Below are 21294 nucleotides of genomic sequence, written 5' to 3'. Positions count from 1 at the left end.
CACAGAGAGATGCACATCTAATAAAAAAAATTAAGTGGTCTATTAATTTTTTAGGGTCCAGAGCTGTATATATATATATATGTGTGTGTGTGTGTGTGTGTGTAGTATTGAAGTTCTGTCTCAACAGATTTCACATATTGAGAAACTGTGGTTTTGCTAATTGTAAACAGGCATGTAGTAAAAAGGGAAACCAAGAGCAAATGGTTAGAAGAACAGATTCCTTAACTTATAATGTTCTGTTTTCTCTTTCTTCAAGCAGAGCACGCCAGAAATCCAGAGAGACTGAGTCCAGTCGTCAGTCTTCACATGGTAATTTGTCAACACCCAAAGATCAGTTGGAGGGAAGAGTTGCGAATAAGAGCGCTGGATGACACGGCCTTCCTGACCTTCGCCTCGCTCAGAGGAACTGTAAACCTGAAGGTACTGACCGTGCTAGACAGAGCTACAGCTTATATCTGGACACATGATGACTGAACATGTACAGTGCATGAGGGTGCATTTGCACTACTGGACGGATGAAACCTGGCGTTATCTCTAGCGTCCTCCAGCTCGGCCAGCGGGTCAGTCTGTGGTCTGGATTGGGAATGCTGGATGTTCAGACGTTCAGGGGAACGTTTGGAGGTTTGAAATTGTGGAGGAACCTCTTAAGGTGCTTTGAGGAACCTTCAAGGAACCTTTTTCTTCTACGAAACCCTAAAAGTTCCTCCAGTGTAGGTTCACTGGTCATGTCACCACTGGGGTTGGTATGAGTTTCACGATTAATATTTAAGTAAAAATGTACATCAATCAGAGCCATAACATTAGTACCAACAGGTGAAGTGAATAACACTGATGATCTGGTTCTAGTGGCTCCTGTCAAGGGGTGGCTGTATTAGGCAGTAAGTGAAGAAACAGTCAGTGCTGCTGGTGGAGCAGGTGGTGGGCAGTGGTGGGACTAGATTTCAGTCAGGAGTTACCCCACACCCGTGCACCACTCTGCAATTGGTTTGTTTAGATGCTTTAGGTTCATATTGTGTTCGTACTTCAGAGTTCGCTTAGAACCGACCCAAAACCCACCCGCTCAGGCGGTCGAAAGGCAGCGTTCACACTTACTCAACGTAGCTGGAGCTTATGGAAGTGGCAGCATGACAATTTCCACCCTTATCACTGAACACAGAGCCAGTGTTGCCAACTTAGCGTTGTTTTTTTGTTTTTTTTAAACCTGGTGCTAATGCTCAACCAGAAGCTAAAAATAACAAAAAGTGATAAAGCAAAAAGTCCAAAACTGACCAAGTATAGCGCACCTGAGTCCAAAAATAAACTTTACATTAATAAAAGTGGACTAAAGTAAAGGCAAAAGGCTGCTGCTAATGCTTTCAGCAATGCTACCGTACTTCAGTCCATGTTTATAGAGAACAGCGAGTCATACATAAGCAAGTCCATTAGAGGCAGTGTTGTTGCCAACTTATCGACTTTCCAGACCCCTCTAGCGATTTTTTTTAAAAGCAACTAGCGACAAATCTAGCGACTTTTTCTGGTGTTATTGGAGACTTTTGGAGACTCACAGATGTTCTTCAGTTACTGTCCTCAGCAGCGGGGGCTGGCGTGAGCCCTGTCCCACAGAACACTCACAGTGCTCGGCCTCACAGTCAGAGCAGACCCTCACCGCACCACGTCCACACTGCCAATGAACTGCGCATGCCCAAAAGCCACCGCTGGCCCCGCCCCCCTATTTACAGAGCTGAATGTAAATATAAATGCAGTCTTTAGACACAAAAATTAATCACTTAAAATAAAGCATTTAACTAACTTCCACAGTTTCAGTCACTCACTCACCTCAAAACTAACAAATAATCATAAATAAATAAATAAATAAAAGTGAAGTAACTCTCCAAACTGTCTCTTTTAGGGTCACTTTGCCGGTCCCAGGCCCGGATAAAGGAGGAGGGTTGAGCGTAGAGTAGCAGTCCCACCCCACATAACAGTCTTTCGATAAAATTTGCTATGCTAACATTTAACAACACAGGACAAAATTCATTTATTTCATCATCATTTATGTTAATTTATTAATTAATTAATTGAATTTATTATTTTAAAATATTCATTTATTTAATCATTTACATACATTTAAGTTATTTAGAGAAGTGACGGCCTGTTTCAAAGGCAGATCATTTGTTCAGTTCTAACATATTTAGGGTGTGTTTAATCTCCTATGTTATTCCTTTATTCTGCAGCTTCAAAAACAAGCAAAGGCACAAATTATGCAAATTAGGCGATGACATCATTTAGCGACTTCTAACTTCTAGCGACTTCTAGGACAGCCAATAGCTACTTTCCATACCGAGGAGTTGGCAACACTGCTCAGAGTGAGAGCTCTCTAGTGTCAGCTCTAAACCTTAGACTAAATATAGAGCACAAGATCTTCAGGTGGTCCGAAATTCCCGAGATGTTTATAGGGGGACGCTTAGAGGAACGCAGGTCTGTAGGAGGAGTATTTCTGCGCTTTCTGCAGAATGAAACGCCGTGTTTCCTTGAGCACAAAAAGGAAATCCCTCCCCACTCCTCCACCCCTCCATCTCTCTCTCTCTCTCCCTCTCTCTCTCTCTCTCTCTCTCTCTCTCGCGCTCTCGCTCACTCTCTCTCTCGCGCGCACTTTCTCCATCTCTACCTCTTGTTGCTCTCTTGATCCCCTCAAACAAACTCGTTTAATGAAAATACATTCCTGAGCTTCATGGACTTAATGGATTTTCTCCTCCTGGCTGCTGGAGGATTTGGACCAAGTGCTGAAGCTCCTTCAGCATAATACCAGAACTGCTGACGCTGGCAGAGGAGAGAAACGAGCGAGCGGGACTGTAAAAGAAAGGCTGTGCAGCTGTTTACGGCCTCCAACCAGCCTGAGGTTTTGGCTTGGTGTTGGTGGCGGATGGTAAGAGCTGCACTGAAGAATGTATCGCCATAACATTAGTACCACCTGACTATTATTGAGTAGTGCCGCCACAGCACAGCTGAGCATTCGAGGCCTGGACTCGAACAAGACCTCTGAAGGTGTCCTGTGGGATATCTGGCACCACGACTAACGTTAGCAGTTAGAAATGCCCTGTATGTTGTGGGGTGAGGCCTCCATGAGCATATGACCTTGTGGCTGGTTCACTGGTTGACCTTTTTGGTGGGTACTGGCCACTGCATACCGGGAACACCCCATTGGATTCTCATGCTTGCCCATTTTCCCTGCTTACAACACATCACCTTCAAGAAGGGACCACCCCCTTGCAGCCTAATATCTAGATCCCACTGGTTCTATTCATCAACCTCATTAGTCTCCTTCTTGCATGGTCACTTCTTGCATGTGTGAGGACAATGGCCTGCTCTAGGCAGATCTACACATTCCTTCAGTTTCTTAAAGATGGATTTAACGTAACTCAAAGGGATGTTCATTTGGATTTTTTTTTTATCCAGCCCTTGCATTATATTCTTCAGTGAGCTTTTCTTGGAGTTGTGTAGACTGTTCCTTTGGTCTTCATGGAGTATTTGTAGCCAGGAATCCTAATTAACCAGAGACTGGACCTTATAGACAGGTGTCTTTGTACTACAGTCACTTCTGTAGAAATTAGAAAGTAGAAATATTTGGTAAATGATCATAAAAAACTATAGAAAATGTTGTTGACCATGATTCCATTTGTAAAAGTAATAAAAGGGGAAAATATCAAAGGGGGCGAATACATTTTACTGTAAAACAGACTTTTAATTAGTGTCAGAAATTCTCATTCTACATATCACCACGTTTTTGTTGTTACTGTGATTGAAAATAAGCTCTTACCATTGCTAACACCACTCTAAAAGAGCTCACATTCTGTGGAAAAAAACACAGCGCATCCAACAAGAGTGCATCATTTATACAGCAGGCCAAATGAAAGGCCAGTAGGGGGCCTGAAGAATGAAAAAGACATTCCAATGAATGTCTTTATGTATGGTGTGTGTGTGTGTGTGTGTGTGTATGTGTGTCGCCTATAGCCACCTGAATCCTGTAGCCACCTGATAAACACTTCATCTTTAAACATCAGCACTGGTTGGAACAGACAGTTAATTGAATTTCTCCCCCCTCTCTCTCCTTTTGATCTGAGGAGTTAATTACATTTCCAGGAGCAGTAAATCCTCACGTAGTGGAGCTGTGTTCTCTGGAATAATGGCGGTGCTCTATCCAATACCTTTGGGATGTGTTGGGGAGTTGAGGATGAGGTGGGGTGACCTCACTAATGCTGAATGCAATCAATCAAATCCTCACAGCCATGCTCCTCCACAATCCAGTAGAAAGCTTTCCTTGATTTCGGAAGAAACGATGAACAAGCAAGCGTCCAAATACTTTTGTCCATTTCTGTAACACTGCTGGCACATTCACTCTCTCTCTCTCTCTCTCTCTCTCTCTCTCTCTCTCTCTCTCTCTCTTTCTCTCGCTCTCTCTCTTTCTCACACCCTCTCTCCTATCTCTCTCTACCCCCCCCCCCCCCCCCACCCTATTCCAGCAGATCTGTATGGGACCACCCCCGGGGTAAACGGCCTGCGGTCTGTAAGAGGGTGTTCCATAAGGCCGTGAGTTGCCGCGCTGGATTTTATGGTCGAAAAGGGCCCTGAGCCTAGACCCCGAGCCTAGACCCCGAGCTGAGACCCCGAGCCGAGACCCTTCACAAGCACAGCAATCTGCACACCAGATGAGCTGGTGCTGGGTTAGAGTTAAGGGTCCTACTGTAGTGTTCTGTCTCTGCTGTGCTACCTCCCACAGAACAAGTGACGTGCACACACACACACACACACACACACACACACACACACACACAGATGTGCATGCGCTATCCCATTTGTTATCACCATGGTAACCTCAAGTGCAGAAGACAGTGGGCAAAGGATATTTTTAAGATTTTAAAAGGAGAGAAACAAAGGAAGAGGGACAGCAGAGGAAGAGGGAAGGAGAGACGCTGACGGACAGAAAGACAGGGAGGGAAAAGGTGAGCGAGCGAGAGAGAGAGAGAGAGAGAGAGAGAGAGAGAGAGAGAGAGAGAGAGAGCACAGCTAAGTATAAACAGATGGAAGTGGTATATCCTCCTACGCTGTAACTGGGGACCACCTGTCCAGGGGTGCTGTTTTCCACTGGGAAGGTACTGGGGCAGCAGGCTTAATCAGGGGTGACCTGCACTGGGAAAGTGACCACAGGAGTGTTCAGAGAGAGAGAGAGAGAGAGGCTGTCACTGACCACTACCAATACTGCAACATCAGAACTTCTCACAATCCTACAATCTGTCTAACAATCTATACTTACATAGAAATGTATGCTATATGGACAAAAGTATTGGGACACCTGCTCACTCTTTGTATCTAATAAGAGCTCATCCTGCTTTTGTTGGAGTCTCTGCTGTCCAGGGAAGAAGGCTTTCTAGTATATTGTGGAGCAGCATTGCTGTGAGGATTTGATTGCATTCAGCAACAAGAGCGTTAGTGAGGTCAGGATGTTGGATGATCACCACCATCCCACCTCATCATCCATTCTGAACTCCACAACTCATCCCAAAAAAAGTACTGGATGGAGCACTAGCCATCCCTCCAGAGAACACAGCTCAATGCTGCTGGGGGGCTTTATATATACCCCTCTAGCTCAAGCTTGGGATTAGGCAGCATGGAGCCAGTAGGTTCATGTCCTTTATCTGATCCAGATAGTCCTATTCTACTGGCAGTACTTCTCTACAGGGACTAGACAAGCTGTGTGTGTGTGTGTGTATTTGCACGTCTGCACATAACATATATAAATATATATAAAGCTTCACACATGTATATATGATGTGAGAGAGCGGTGGAGTCCCCCTGAAGGGAGGACAGAAAAAGAGAGAGAGAGAGAGAGAGAGAGAGAGAGAGAGAGAGAGAGAATGAAGAGTGGTAAGAGCTGAAAGAACAGAGGAAGGCAAGAGGGAAAGAACAGGCTGAGGACTGAAATGTGAGTGACAGAGCAGGGAAGTTGGTGTAGGAGGTAAATAAGAGAGAGAGAGAGAGAGAGAGAGAGAGAGAGAGAGAGCTGCGTTCCAGAGCGGAGGATGGAGAGAAACGAAAGAATATCCTGCTCTCTCTTTCATCTCTCCCAAATCTCCCTGCCTTTCATGTAGGCTTCATGGCCTTATCCTCTTACAGGAGATTTTAGTGTGTGTGTGTGTGTGTGTGTGTGTGTGTGTGTGTGCGTATGTGTGTGAGTGTGTTTGTGTGTTGTACATTTTCAGGACAAAGCCCAGAAGGGTAACCTACCTTTAAAGACTAAAAATCACGGACCTAAAATACTAAATGTTTCACTTTATAAAATGGAAAGTAAACCTAGAAAATTATGGGACATATTTAATATATATGGGACACATTATCTTTGCATAGGTATCTACATATAAATAATATATATGGGGCACATTACCATTACATAGGTACCTTCATATATATTACACATATGGGACGCATTACCATTACATAGGTACCTTCATATATATAACACATATGGGACGCATTACTATTGCATAGGTACCTATATATACATAACACATAAGGGACACATTATAATTTCATGCAGGAGCTTATACATATAATATATTAAGTACATATTACATTTAGATACATATAGGAATCTAATACATATGGAATACATTGTCATTATTTATAGGTGCTTACATATATAATACATGAAGGACATACTACATATAGGTACATGCATGAATGTAATACACATGGGCCATTTATTTACTGCATATAGGTGCTTATATATAATATATGTGGGACATGTTATCATTACATATAGGTACTTACCTATTTGTATAATACATGCAGGATATGTTCTTATTACACATTGGCACTTATTACATATATATATATATATATATATATATATATACATACAGGTCAAATTATCATTACACATATGTGCTTACATATATGTAATTTGTATTACAAATACAATACACTTATATTACATATAGGTAATTACATGCATATATAATACATACAGGCATACAGGACATGTTATCATTATATAGAAGTACATCCATGTTAAATAATGGAGTTAGCAACAGTAGCAATATATGGGACACACTACCATTGCATAGGTAGCTACATAAATATAACATATAATAATAGAATAATTTGTATTACAAATATAATACACTTATATTACATATAGGTAATTACATGCATATATAATACATACAGGACATGTTATCATTATATATAAGTACCTCCATGTAAAAAATGGAGTTAGCAACAGAATAGACATTTATATTTGTCTTGATATATAAAAACATATCTGTGTGTGTGTGTGTGTGTGTGTATGTGTGTGTGTGTGTGTGTGTCATATCCTGTTGATTAAGGCTTCAAAAGAATTCATCAAAGTCTTACAGTGTTCCTCTGCTGAAAACAAGCTACACAGAGCTACATTGTACTGTAAGTCATAATTCAGCAGCTGGGCAGCCGCATACGAGCACGAGATGGGAAATAATGTCATTATTCAGAGAACAGTGTCTGGCGCATGTTCAAGGTCTCAGTGTTGTTTTGAAAAGTAAAAACCCCGTTTCTGCAGCACCCGTGGAGCAAAAGGGCATCAGACCCCAGAACTCCACAGCTTACTGTTTGCCTTCCAGCTTATCTGAAGCTCAGCACAGGGGTCGTCATCTTTAGCCAAAAGACCCGAATCCAGGTTGCAGGGGATAGGGAGGCTGTGGTATCTGCGTTCACTTTAAAAAGCCTCATTGCTCTGTGATGCTTTGAACCCACCCCGTATCTGTTATTCTGGTCGGCCTATCACATTTAAACAAAGAGTTAAAGTCAGTGCAGACCCACTGCCCACACTGGACGATGACCATAGAGCAAAGTATTGAGGTTTGAAGCAAATACACATGCACATATAAGCCCACATATAAAAGTGGCTCTGATTTCCAAACTGGATTGAAAAAATCACCTGTTCACACTACAACATAAATACCATAGAACCCAGGTCGTCACATTTAGGCCACACAAATGGAATAACCAGAAAATAACAGTTAAAAATGTGCTGTTGCTGCATCCGGTCATCTGTAAAGGTTGATTTCAGATTATAACAGCTTTAAAATAAGCAATATTATTTCTTTTTGCTACCAAATTGTAAAGAAATCACCAAAATCAGATATAACAAAGAAGCTCTGAAAGGCTTAGCACTAGGAGATACCCCAGTCATCCATGGCAGGAATCCCAGAGATCAGAATCAGCCCATATAACAGAACTGTTAGGGTTCTCCTCCAAGCGTGTTTAGCTTCTAGCCTGGCAGCATTAGCGGCCTTGTGTCCTAGCTAGTTGGTAGGAACTGGGAATGACTAAACTGAGAAGACAATTGTTCCAAACCACCCACCATGTAATGTTTCTATCCATTTGCCACTGTCCAAAAGTATCTGGACACCCTTTATAATCAACAGATTCTTTACAGAAGTTTCCAAATACAGTGGGAGGCTCTGGAGCAGTCACCCATGCAGACTGAAGCCACCATGCCCAATGCCCAGCGTCAGCTAGAAGGGTATTCTAAGGCCCTTCTAAGGCATTGACGCTGTAGAGCAGTAGATCTGCGTTCTCTGGAGTGATTTAGGGTGGCAAAACTAATAAACCAACATCAGCATTCACCAGACCTCACTAATGCTCTTGTTGTGGCTGAATGCAATCAAATCCTCCTCATAGCAATGTTCCAGAATCTATTATAAAGCCTTCTCAGTAGAGTCACAACTGTTACTGCGGTAAAGGGTGACTAGCTCCCAATGAATACCCCTGATTCCGAACTCGTTCCCTGGACGGCACTGTTGCCGCCAAGCAGCACTATTTACTGTCGTCCGTCAGCTGACCCCACACCTAAAGCTTGTGAAAACCGGGAACCTTAATGAAACGACCGTCTCCATGGCAACACGAGCCCTGCTTTAGTCAGACGTGGAGCAGATGACTGTGTGATGTGCTGGAGGGCATTGTAATGTTTTTTGTTCTCTCTCTTTCCGTCTGTAGACGGCCTAACCAGCATCAGGGAGAGGAACGGAAGCTGAAAGGCTGACGGAGGGTCGTCCTTGCTCACCAGTGGCCGGACGGTGTATTTTCAGCTCTGTTTCAACTTCCAAGGACAGCGAGGAATCTCTCTGGAATACTACAAGGTGCCTCGTTCGTTCTCACTCAGCGTCTTTAGTCTATAATTAACCACGTCAGAACTTCAGTGACTGGACAGGACTCAGGAATGCGCCACATGTACTTCAGACATTTAGCATTTAGATGTAAACAAAGTCATTCAGAGGGGGTATGCTGTGAAATGCTCCATTCTGGAGAGGCAGAATCGCTGGTGAATGAACCCAGACCTTAAATAGTGATGAATACCCAGCCTGATGCCTGAGGGCCACTGTTTTCACCTATCTATCTATGCCAAAGCAGTCCCTGCAGAGCAGTACTGTCAATAGAATAGGACTCTCTGGAGCAAATAATCATCATGCTGCCTAATAATGCCAGGCGTGGGCTAGAGGAGGGGTATAAAGCCCCCCAGCATTGAGCTGTGGAGCAGTGGAAGAACTGTGGTCTCTGGAATGAACCCATCGGAAGTTCTCTGGGAAGATCATCCAACATCCTGACCTCACTAACTATGTCGCTCTTGTCTCTAATCAATCAAATCCTCACTGCAATGCTCCTCCAAAAGCATTTTTAACACCCTTGATTTCAGATGAAACAATGAAAAAAAGTAGGTGTCTGAATACTTCTGTCCATGTAGTGTATGCTATTTCCGCATGGCAGTGACGATCAGGGCCCTAATATACACCTCCCCTCACATATCCCAGCTTAAAAAGCTGGGGTCAGACCCCAGGGACAGCCATGCTATAGCATCCCTGGAGCACAGAGGGTTGAGGGCCCTAAAAGAAACCTGGGCATTGAACCCACAACCATGTGATCAACCTGTTAACCTATTGTTCTAAGCAGTGAGCCACTGCTGCGCCCACCAGGTATGAGATTGTGAGGGGTTTGTTAAGGGTGGGTTTCCACCAGTTTACTGTTTGAGTTTGAAGTCTCTTGCTTCTGAAGGTTTTGTGTTCGTCGGCAAATCGACGCCTCTAATAATTAAGCGGGGCGTCACTCGGCTCTCCCCTCTAATGAGACTCATGATTCCAGTGACAGAAAGTCGCCCGTATTTAACCAGGTACAAAACTGAACGTGACGTTTATGCAAACAAGCCTGTCAGCAGAGCGAATACACCCTGCTTAGGTGCTGAGCTGGCATCCAGCAGTGGCACACGGATGCGTGTGTGTGTGTGTCTGTGTGTGTCTGTGTGTGTCTGTGTGTGTGTGTAGACCCCACTAATGAAGCGTATGCGTTTATCCTGTTGTCTTTCTGCTTTTTGCCTGTCACTTAGTCACCAAACACACACACACACACACACACACACTTTAAACGCAACTGTGTTCGTTTAATCACATCTCACCCATTCTCGCTGTCGGATGAGTGAAAACAAAAACAAACCGTCCAGAATGATCTGTTTAATCTCTCCCTCTCGCGCGTGCACACACACACACACACACACTCTCTCGCGCTCTCGCGCTCACACTCTCGCTCTCTCCTGCCTTTTTTTCCACTCAGGCCTTGATGTTTTTCCAATAATTGGCAGTGGAGGTCGATTCTCCCCCTTCTTCCTGCTTCTTTTAAGAGATGAATCGCTGGCCGGCGATCAAAGCCGGAGCCCTGTATGGCTGCAGCCGGCACAAAGGGGCGTCAGGGCTGGAACATCGCCCGAGTCACCCGCTACTGCCACGCAGATGGGCAACATCGCTTCAGGGGTCAGCGTCAAAGTGGTGAAACACTTATTTCCTGCCCCATTCTCTGCTTTCACTCTCCTCCTCTGAGCAGCCATAACATTAAAACCACCTGCCTAGTACTGTGTGGGAGACTCCAGGAGACCTCTGAAGGTGTCCTGTGGTAGGCAATGTGGACAAATGTATTGGGACAACCTGTTTCTTCCGAAATCGAGGTTATTAAAAAATGGGGTAACTGTTTCTGCAGACTAGATTTTGGAGGAGCATTGCTGTGAGGATTTGATTGATTACATTCAGTGAAGGTAGTAGTAGTGAGGTCAGGATGTTGGAGTTAATTACTGATGATTACCCGACCTCATCATCCCCAACTCTACAACTCATCCCTCCACCATCCATCATTCCAGAGAACGCAGCTCTTCCACTGCTCCAAAGGTCAATGCGGGGGGGGGGGGGGGCTCTAGCCCACCCCTGCCATAAGGCAGCATGGTGCCAATAGAGTCCTATTCTATTGGCAGTACTTCTCCACAGGGTCTAGACAAGCTGTGTGTATGTGTCAGCAATGGGCGCCATGCAGCTGAATACATTCATTAGAAAGGTGAAAGGTGAAAGGTGCACGTATTTGTCACTGTACAGTGTGGACTGTACAGCGAAATGTGTCCTCCGCATTTAACCCATCTGGTAGTGAACACACACTCACACACACACACATGTGTTAGGGGCAGTGAGTACAGACACACACCCAGAGCGGTGGGCAGCCAACTCCAGCGCCCGGGGAGCAGAGAGGGTAAAGGGCCTTGCTCAAGGGCCCAACAGTGGCAGCTTGCCGAGCCCGGGAATCGAACCCACAACCCTGTTATCGATATCCCGGTGCTCTAACCGCTGAGCCACCACTGCCCCAGAAGGAGTGTCCACAAACATTTGGACATAAAGTGTACATAGTGGACACTTTTAGATGTTAGCAGCAGATCCTTTAAGTCCTGCTGAGGTGGGACTTAAGGTGGGGCCTTCATGAGTATCACTGAATCTTGGGCCCCAACGACCCATCTCTGATGTTTTGGAGAAGTTCTGACCCAGTTATCTAGAACATCACAGTTTGGTTCTTGTTAAAGTGGCTCAGATTCTTATGCTTGCCCATTTTTTCCTGCTTCATCACCTTCATCACCTTCAAGAACTGACTGCTTCTTCACTCGCTGCCTGACATGTAGATCAAACCCTGGACTGGAGCCACTGGAAACAGATCATCAATGTTGGGAGCTTCACCCAGCAGTGGTTGTAATGTTATGGCTGATTGTTGTAGATACTGTGTATTTCTCACCTAATCTTGTTTATTACAGCTTCTCTCTCTCTCTCTCTCTCTCTCTCTCTCTCTCTCTCTCTCAGGTTGGGTTAAAGTCAGCAATGAAGCCCCATGCTCTCTATGCGGCTCGCCCGACTCTCTCTGGTAAACATTTGTGTTTCTTCTCAAAACCCTGATGTTTAAGAATTTACCAGATCAGGCCCAAGAGACTTTACACTAAAGCAGACCCCCCCCCCCTTCCCGCACACCCACTCTTATTCAAATACACACACACACACACACACACACACACACCTTCTGTCTGGAGGTAATGCATGGATGAGGGTTTGGGGAAATAAATGGAAGCAGGCAAAGCAAACAGGCACAAATGAACGGATGTGGACGGACAAATCCAGCTGCATGAGCCGCTCATATGGCAGGGGGGGCCACGAGGGACCACTCTCACAGGTGGGAGAAGTTAGTGTTAGCGTTAGCATTACTCACTAGCATTTCCCAAAAGCAGAGATAAGATCACTGTAACTGTTAAAGAGAGAGAGAGAGAGAGAGAGAGAGTGTTGCAAGTGATCCTCGCTCAACCATTCCTTATGTTGATCTTTCAGAAAGATGTTACACGCTGAACCTTTAGACGGGCCTGTAGACATCAGCACTGTTCAGACTGAATACCCTTGCAGGTTTAAGGTGGTAGTAACTACAGGATCCTGCAGATGGTGCTACACAAGGATGATGAGGCTATAAATACCTGTGAGGTGTGCGATGGGACTCATACTTTGAGAATAGTGCAGTGCAGTGAGGGTCTCGTTGGATGTGTGAGAATGGGTGGCAAAGCAGATGATAATGATAAAGGCTAAAGGAGGGATTTTCAGCATTTGGGCGTGGCCAAATGACCACAGTGTGAAGGACGTAGCTGAATCTGCAGGTGGATGGAAGCATACGGTCATACGGGTCTACCAGCAGTGGCACAAATCACAGACACTGTGCTGAGGTGGAAGTAGTGCCGGTCCCACTGGGTTCTAAACCACATTCATTTACCAAACTGATCAATTAATCAACAATCAATCAAGATCAAACAGATCTGGGTGTATTATGATCGTTTTTGGCGTGTATTACCTCTAAATCCATTGTTTGTTAGCAGTATTAGCCTAGCATTCCCTATCCTAAACTAAAGAAGCACAAGTCAGATATGAAAGATGTCTTGGCTGAATTTTAGGGGCAGTGGTGACCCCTTTAAGTGAACACTGTGCTTTGAGTTCACTTGATCCAGATGTGTTAATTAGTGGCATATGAATAAAATAGGTCATCAGCACAACTGCTCTCCTTCAGTTCCAATGTGCCACCGATTAACACTTTTGAATCAGTGTAATTCAAAGCACAGTTTTTTCGCCGGGTTAAAAAGAGCCGTGATTGGCTCGTTTCCACAACCCAGTGCTGGGTTCCGAACAGAACACACACTGGGTCAAACTGAGCTGAGCTGGGTTATAAAAACAGACCCTCAGGCTGGATCATAAGACATACCCTAATATGTCGTATCTTTATTTGAACCGCTTTGGTTATATATTATATTATTTTTCTTTTCTTAATCAAATTTAGTACTTTATTTAAAGTGACTGATCACTCTGACAGGACAACGACTAGACATTTCAGCTTCTTCTCGGCTCGCTGCAGATATCCTGGTCTGTCTGTTTTAGGCTGTAATTAGAAAAAATTAATAAACTTTAATAGACACGCAACATACAAGTATACACAGTTTGGACAAAAGTATTGGGACAGTCGCTTTTTCATTGTTTCTTCAAAATCAAGAGTATTGAAAGAGTATAGCTGGTCTACACAAATGATCAACCTGTACTGTTGTATTTGGTTGACCAATTTAATCATGCTGGTTGACCAACTTGGTGATGCTGGGCATGCTGGTCATGTTGGTCAAGCTGGTTAGAATGGTCAAACTTGGTCATACTGGCTGTCTAGCTTGACCCGCAAGACCAAGCTGGACGAGCAGCATGACCACAATCAAATGCAGCCTACACTATGTTAATCAAGAGCTGATTAACCAGCTTTGCTGGTTTAAGAGGGTCTAAGCTGGCCTTTGATGGTCAAAATGGTTGACAAGTTGGTCATCCAGCATAGGGTATGTTTTCACCTGGCCGACCAACTATTCAACCACCTTGACCATCAAAGACCAGCTTAGACCCAGCATAGGGTATGTTTTCACCTGGACGACCAACTTTTTAACCAGCTTGACCATCAAAGACCAGCTTAGACCCAGCAAAGGGTATGTTTTCACCTGGACGACCAACTTTTCAACTAGCTTGACCATCATAGACCAGCTTAGACCCAGCATAGGGTATGTTTTCACCTGGACGACCAACTTTTTAACCAACTTATCCCATCAAAGACCAGCTTAGACCCAGCAAAGGGTATGTTTTCACCTGGACGACCAACTTTTCAACTAGCTTGACCATCATAGACCAGCTTAGACCCAGCATAGGGTATGTTTTCACCTGGACGACCAACTTTTTAACCACCTTGACCATCAAAGACCAGCTTAGACCCAGCATAGGGTATGTTTTTACCTGGACGACCAACTTTTTAACCAACTTATCCCATCAAAGACCAGCTTAGACCCAGCATAGGTTATGTTTTCACCTGGACGACCAACTTTTTAACCACCTTGACCATCAAAGACCAGCTTAGACCCAGCATAGGGTATGTTTTTACCTGGACGACCAACTTTTTAACCAACTTATCCCATCAAAGACCAGCTTAGACCCAGCATAGGTTATGTTTTTACCTGGACGACCAACTTTTTAACCAACTTATCCCATCAAAGACCAGCTTAGACCCAGCAAAGGGTATGTTTTCACCTGGACGACCAACTTTTCAACTAGCTTGACCATCATGGACCAGCTTAGACCCAGCATAGGGTATGTTTTCACCTGGACGACCAACTTTTTAACCACCTTGACCATCAAAGACCAGCTTAGACCCAGCATAGGGTATGTTTTTACCTGGACGACCAACTTTTCAACCACCTTGACCATCAATGACCACCTTAGACAGCCTGAAACCATCTACCAGCAAACTCAAGGTCTCAAGTTTGCTTTTTCAGGTGGGACAGTTTGACTTACTGACAAATATGGGGCAAAAATCAATTAAATGAATTACACTACCACCCCAGATCGAGCCCAAATCAGGCCTACTTTAGCTGTACTACACGAGATTTGAACCAAAAACAACTAAATCAAAATAAAAACAGTGGAAAAGTGAATCTAACCAACGCTGTAATTAATCTGTTAACCCAGGACAGCAGAATCCACCACCCCAAAACAAATCCAGCCCAAATCAGAAGAAAACCGCGCCGAGTATCAACACCAACCATATGTCTTCACCCTGTGGCGCAGCGTGTGATGCAGAGGGGGGGTTATATTGTGTGATAATTATTAAAATGCACACATTATGGAGCCATTGTAATGGGCCTAACGGGCCTGTCTTTTATGTGGTCATCCTACAGAGAAAACGAGGCCGTTTTTCTAGCTTTGTGATGGTTCCAGCAGTTTGCCTCCTCCTCCTACACACAGCGTTTATTCCCCAACCATTGTTTCCCCAAAGTTTACACACAATAAACAATTATGTGTCTTGCCCAGAGCGGTCTACCCGGCCCCTGCTCTGCTCTCTCTTGGCTGGAGTTGAAATAAAAATGTTAATTTTGACTTGAGGAGGATTTCAAAGCCGCGTTCTCCCTGTTTCATCTCCGAGCGCACAGCCGCTTTCGCCCAGGCAGAATCATGCACAGCGAAAAACAGTTTTATTTCTCTAGACCACCACCACCCCTCACCACCACCACCACCTTCTCCACCTCCTCCTCCACCTCCTCCTCTCGCTCTGTTGCCTTTATTCTTGTGAAGGACAGAAGAGAAAGCAAACCATTATTTATCCCGCGTGTGTAAACGTTTCGTAAGACCCAATTAGTTCCGTTTACTCAAATGCCTCCTGTTAAACGATTGCCTCGACTCATGCCCGACGCCCCGGCGCAATTCAGAAGGTAAACTTGTAACAATTAGCGCGCCACAGCGTCCAGATCCTGCACATTAAGCAGCTGAGCAAAGTCAATAACTGATTTTCTGCTTTTCTACTTTAGTGCAAACAGCAAACTAGCCTTTCCAGCAAACGTCCACGCGGAGGTTCATTTATGAACACGTTGTCGGCCCTGTCTTGCTTTCTGCTGCCCACACGACTCACTTAGTGTCCGGTTTTGAATGCACCCTGACCCCAAGCGCAGTCAGTCAGCCCAGACGGCTTTATTCAGTCCCATGTTTAGTTTGCATTGTTCGCTAAAAAAGCTAACAAGCAATGGAAGCTCATACCCAACTAATTAGCGAAGTGCTAACTGCATGCTAAAGTGCTAACTTGTCACACACTCTTCTCAGACCGTGTCCAGCTGTTAAGTACACACTCTATAACATATCCATGAATATGGACATCGATCGAAAAGTACCAAAATGTCGAAAAGTTTGTGGACACCCCTTCTAATGAATGTATACCACTGCTTTAATGTGTAGCTATTGCTGACACAGATTTGCAAAACACACACACACACACACACACACACACACACAGCTTGTCTAGTATCTATAGTGTCAAAAGAATAGGACTATCTAGAGCAGATAAACATGAACCTATTGGCACCATGCTGTCTAAATACTCTACAGTGAAATGTACACACACACACACACACACACACACACACACACACCAGTGGGCAGCCAACTCCAGCACCCGGGGAAGCAGAGAGGGTAAAGGGCCTTGCTCAAGGGCCCAACAATGGCAGCTTGCAGAGCCTAGGAATTGAACCCACACCCCTGTTATCGCTAGCCTGGCGCTTTTACCACTGAGCCACCACTGCCCCACTGGTATGGGCTAGAGGAGGGGTACAAAGCCCCTCAGCAGCATTGAGCATTGAGCTGCTCCATCCAATATTGTTGGGATGAGTTGGGGAGTTGGGGTGAGGTGAGGTGGTGATCATCCAACATCCTGAGCTCACTGACACTTGCTTGTCGCTCCTTACCTGGACAGTAGAGGCAGTTCCTCCAACAAAAGCAGGACACACCTTTGCTAGCCTTGACTTCAGAAGAAACTATAATTATTAGAATTATTATATGAGTAAAAAATGGAATCTGATGGATCCAGGTGAAGTTCAGGGAAACCTTATTAAGCATGCATGTGGTACGCTCCTGACTGTCCCATGTAATTTCTCAAGTTTCTCTTTTTCTAGGCTTGTATCTTGAAGAAGGCCACAGTCTATTCACTATGGAAGGATCTGTCATGGTCCAAGGTCTATCATCAAGCTCTGCAGAGCTTCATCTACCCTTCACACAAGACAATGGATGAAGAAGATGAGAGAATGAGGAGGTACAGAAATGGCTGGAGCCAAAAGACGTGGTAAGCCCCTGTGTCAGGGCTAATTACTCTTTTACAAAGGTGTAAAAGTCAAAGGCAGAGTGAACTTTATTAGCAAGTCTTCTCACGGCAGAAGTGTTGAGCTCTTTCAGGACGTGGTGCTGTATTTAACAGGAAACAGCAGCAGACCATCGGCATTAAATACAATAACTACCGGGTCTCTTCTGTAGACAGGCTTCCTGTAGCCGAACATTACCAGAAACCATCCGAAACATGTCTGGGTTACAGGAGGCTGTAAACCAGGGGTGTCCAGGCTCGTTGGGTAGGGTTGCTATGGCTCCACAGCACACCTGATTCCACCTGTTTTAACATCAGGTCTTTACACAGTGGCTCAGGTGTGATTCTGCTCTGTTGGAGTTCAAACCTGGAGCCGCACTGGCCCTCTGGACACCCTGCTGTAAGGGTGGGTTAATAGTATGTTAGCCGTGCTGTGTGTTTTCAGTATAGCTGAGCTGTAAGTCCATGTGAGGGTGTCATCATGCTAAAAGTGACGCAAGCTAAAAGTGCTGGGAACGCAAACTCTGAGAGAATATAGCGTAAAATATTAAAAGTGTTTGTATTTGACCAACCTTGGGTCGTATATTAAATATACAGCAAGGTTTGAACAGAAGAACAAGACAGAAATATTAAAAACCTGGTCAGCTGAATTCCAGATAGCCCCACGATCATGAGCGCTGATGGAATTATCAAAGTATGCCTGCTCGGTTAGCTTTCGCTCGCTAGTTTGCTTGCTCTTGTTTAAGCTTTGTGATTGGTGCAGTTAAAGCTTGCTCAAGGGCATTTCTACTACACTTTAAAATATGTGGGGCCCAAGCCAGAACACGTCGGTATTTTCAGTGTGGGGGGTCTAGAGGTATCCACCCTCAGGACGAGGTAACGCTTAGACTAGCTGCAGTCAGAGGGAGGACTCAGACTAAATAACGCAGAGCTTACGACCAATCACAGCCAGAGGAGAGTCTCGGACCAAATGACGTAGTAGTTTGGACCAATCACAGTAACTAAGCCAGAGCTTAGGACCAATCACAGTCAGTGATAGGGAGGTTTTGGAACTAAGCCCGTTCTTAGGACCAGTTGCAGCCAGAAGGAGGTCTTGGACCAAATGATGCAGTGGTTAGGACCAATCGCAGTCAGAGGGAGGTCTCAGAACAAATGATGCAGAGGTTAGGACCAATCACAGTCAGAGAGAGGTCTCAGAACAAATGATGCAGTGGTTAGGGCCAATGGTAATCGGAGGAGGTCTCAAACAAAAGACGCAGAGGTCAGGACCAATCACAGTCAGGCGCAGATCTCAGAACAAATTATGAAGTAGTTTGGACCAATCACAATCAATGGAAAGTTTTGGGCCAGTTCTGAGGTCCAGTTGCAGTCGGGGGGAGGTTTCAGTATAAGCAACATGGTGATTAAGACCATCAGGGGGAGGGCAAGCAGGTGCTCAGGACCAATTGCAATCAAGGCAAGTGATTGGGACAACCTATGACCAAGAGGGAGGTCCTATTCTACTGGCAGTACTTTCAGCAACGGGTGCATCTTCAAGCAGCTGCATACATTCATTATAGATGGGTGTCCACTTACATTTGGTCAACAGCTAAGGTGGTCAAGCAGCTTGATGACCATCTTTTCAACCACCTTGACCTTCTTCTCAACCATCTCAGACCATCTCAAACCAGCTACCAGCCAAAAGCGGGACGTTCCTGCAGGGTTACTTTCAGGAACAGGAAGAATTGTGACTTCTAAACGACATGATGTGACGAATCGCTCTTGACTCGACCCGAGCCAGACCTTACCGCACAACCCGGGGCGGCGTGGCCTTCGGTTTGACTTTGAAGACAGGTGCTTAAGGTTCTGACCAGTTCCCGCAAGCTTTGGAATCAAAGGAACGTCATGAACCTCATTTGACTTAAAAATGCGGCCGTTTTTAGAGGCCTTGAATCGCATTCCTTCTGGACTCGATTTGGTTCGAAGCCATTTGGTAGAGAGTTCTGGCAGGGTGCACGTAACCACTCTCTCTCTCTCTCTCTCTCTCTCTCTCTCTCTCTCTCTCTCTCTCTCGCTCCCTCTCTCGCTCTTTTGATACATCCCAACACTGTCCGTTGTTTTGGAGCACTAGGCCCCTCCCCAAACCTCTGCGTTCTTGCCAGAGCAGCTTTAACCTTCACGCTGTTCATCTCGGCTGCCGTGCTTTGTCTAAATCTCCAACATCAAAGGCGACATGCAAATTCTGTAGACAGTTGGAGCATTTGATGTTTTCTCTCTCTCTCTCTCTCTCTCTTTTTTGTCAGGGCAGAAGCTGGCGTGGTGATTAGCGTGGCAGGATGCAGCCGTGTGAAGAGGGCTGGCTGGTGTGTCTCCGGCTGATTAGGTAGCTAACGCTAAGCTAACTCTTGTCTGAAGACAAACAGAGACTTTGGGCTTTTTTTCCACCACTTTGACAGAGCAGCTGTTTGAGATGATGACGAGATTGAACTTGACTGATCTTTTATTCTCCAGCTGAGTCTCCTCTCGCGCTCTCTCTCTCTCTCTCTCTCAGTTCTCGTGGTGTATCAGCACTGCAGAGCTGGATTTCACAGCACTTTTCCCATTGATTTTATCCCCAGCCTGATCGATTCCCTCTCCTCTTCCTCTCTCAGCCGACGTAAAAACTCACACCTGATCGGTAGAGCAGGTCGCTTCTCGCCTTTTCATCCTCAAGAGCAGCCAGTTTGTTGTTGTGTTTGTTTGTTACGTATCGGTACTTACATGCAGTCCTCTATATGCGCTAAATGGACAAAAGTATTGGGACACCTGCTCGTTTCTTCAGAACTCAAGGCCAATAAAAAGAGTTTCTCTACTGTCTCTACTGTCCAGGGAAGAAGGCCTTCTACTAGATTTTGAAGGATGGGGTATTGCTGTGAGGATTTGATTGACTGCATTCCGCAACAACAGCGTTAGTCATCAGCGACTATGATCGCCAGCCAGGCGGGTCGACTTACAGAAGGTCCAAAGGTTTGTGGACAGCCCTTCTATTGAATGCATGGATGCAGCTACTTTAATTGGCACCTATGGCTGACACAGATGTGCAAATGCACACATACACACACACACACACACAGATTGTCCCTGAAATCTCTGTAGAGAAGCACTGCCAATAGAATAGGAACATAGGAACCTATTGACACCATTCTGCCTAATGCCAGGCGTGGGCTAGAGGGGTATAAAGCCCCCCAGCAGCACTGAGCTCTGGAATGATGATGGTGCTGTTTTCAGTGCTTTTGGGATGAGTTGGGGAGTTTTGAGGGAGTTGGGGAGTTTTGGGGGAGTTGGAAAGGAGGTGGGGAGGTGCTAATCCAAAATCCCGACCTCACCATCGCTCTCGTCGCTGAATGCAATCAATCCATTCCTCACAGCAGTGCTCCTCCAAGATCTAGTAGGCAGACTAGAGACCTACATGAGTAATGAGCATGAAAAGGAACAGGTGTCCCCATACTTTTGTCCACTCCTAACAGTTGCCATTGGAACCAGTGAATACTTACATACATTTAATACATTTATGATGCATGTGGTCCATGTCTTTAAACTGTATGAAAACCAGTGTGTATGTGTGTGTGTGTGTGTGTAAGAGAGAAGTGGAGCTTACTTAAATGTTTGGCCTTGGGGTCTTTGGAGTCGCTCTAATTAATTTATTAGCGAATCGTGAACTGGCCCGAGGCCATCGGTTTCTTCTTTAGTAAAATGAAACTTCTCACATCTCTCGGTGTAGCGAATGGATGCGTGAGTCGGCCT

The 21294-nt window shown here is 45.0% G+C and overlaps 1 protein-coding gene across 7 annotated transcripts in view; it reads left to right on the top strand.

Moving 5' to 3' along the window:
* LOC140559795 (axin-2-like) overlaps positions 1 to 21294 on the top strand; it is a 97445-nt gene that overhangs the window by 16878 nt on the left and 59273 nt on the right. For 3 of the 7 annotated variants that reach the window (XM_072683436.1, XM_072683434.1, XM_072683431.1), the window contains exons 2-6: positions 260 to 420; positions 9010 to 9152; positions 12168 to 12228; positions 17351 to 17517; positions 19820 to 19894. The gene's annotated coding sequence lies outside the window, so the exon portion shown is untranslated. Of the gene's footprint in view, positions 1 to 259; positions 421 to 9009; positions 9153 to 10681; positions 10812 to 12167; positions 12229 to 17350; positions 17518 to 19814; positions 19895 to 21294 lie in introns of those variants that run through there. The other 4 variants (XM_072683437.1, XM_072683435.1, XM_072683432.1 and 1 more) reach the window with 3 other exon arrangements.

This window comes from Salminus brasiliensis, chromosome 7, assembly GCF_030463535.1.
Source record: "Salminus brasiliensis chromosome 7, fSalBra1.hap2, whole genome shotgun sequence".
NCBI classification, from domain to species: Eukaryota; Metazoa; Chordata; class Actinopteri; order Characiformes; family Bryconidae; genus Salminus; species Salminus brasiliensis.
This window is presented reverse-complemented; position numbering and strand designations above follow the sequence as displayed.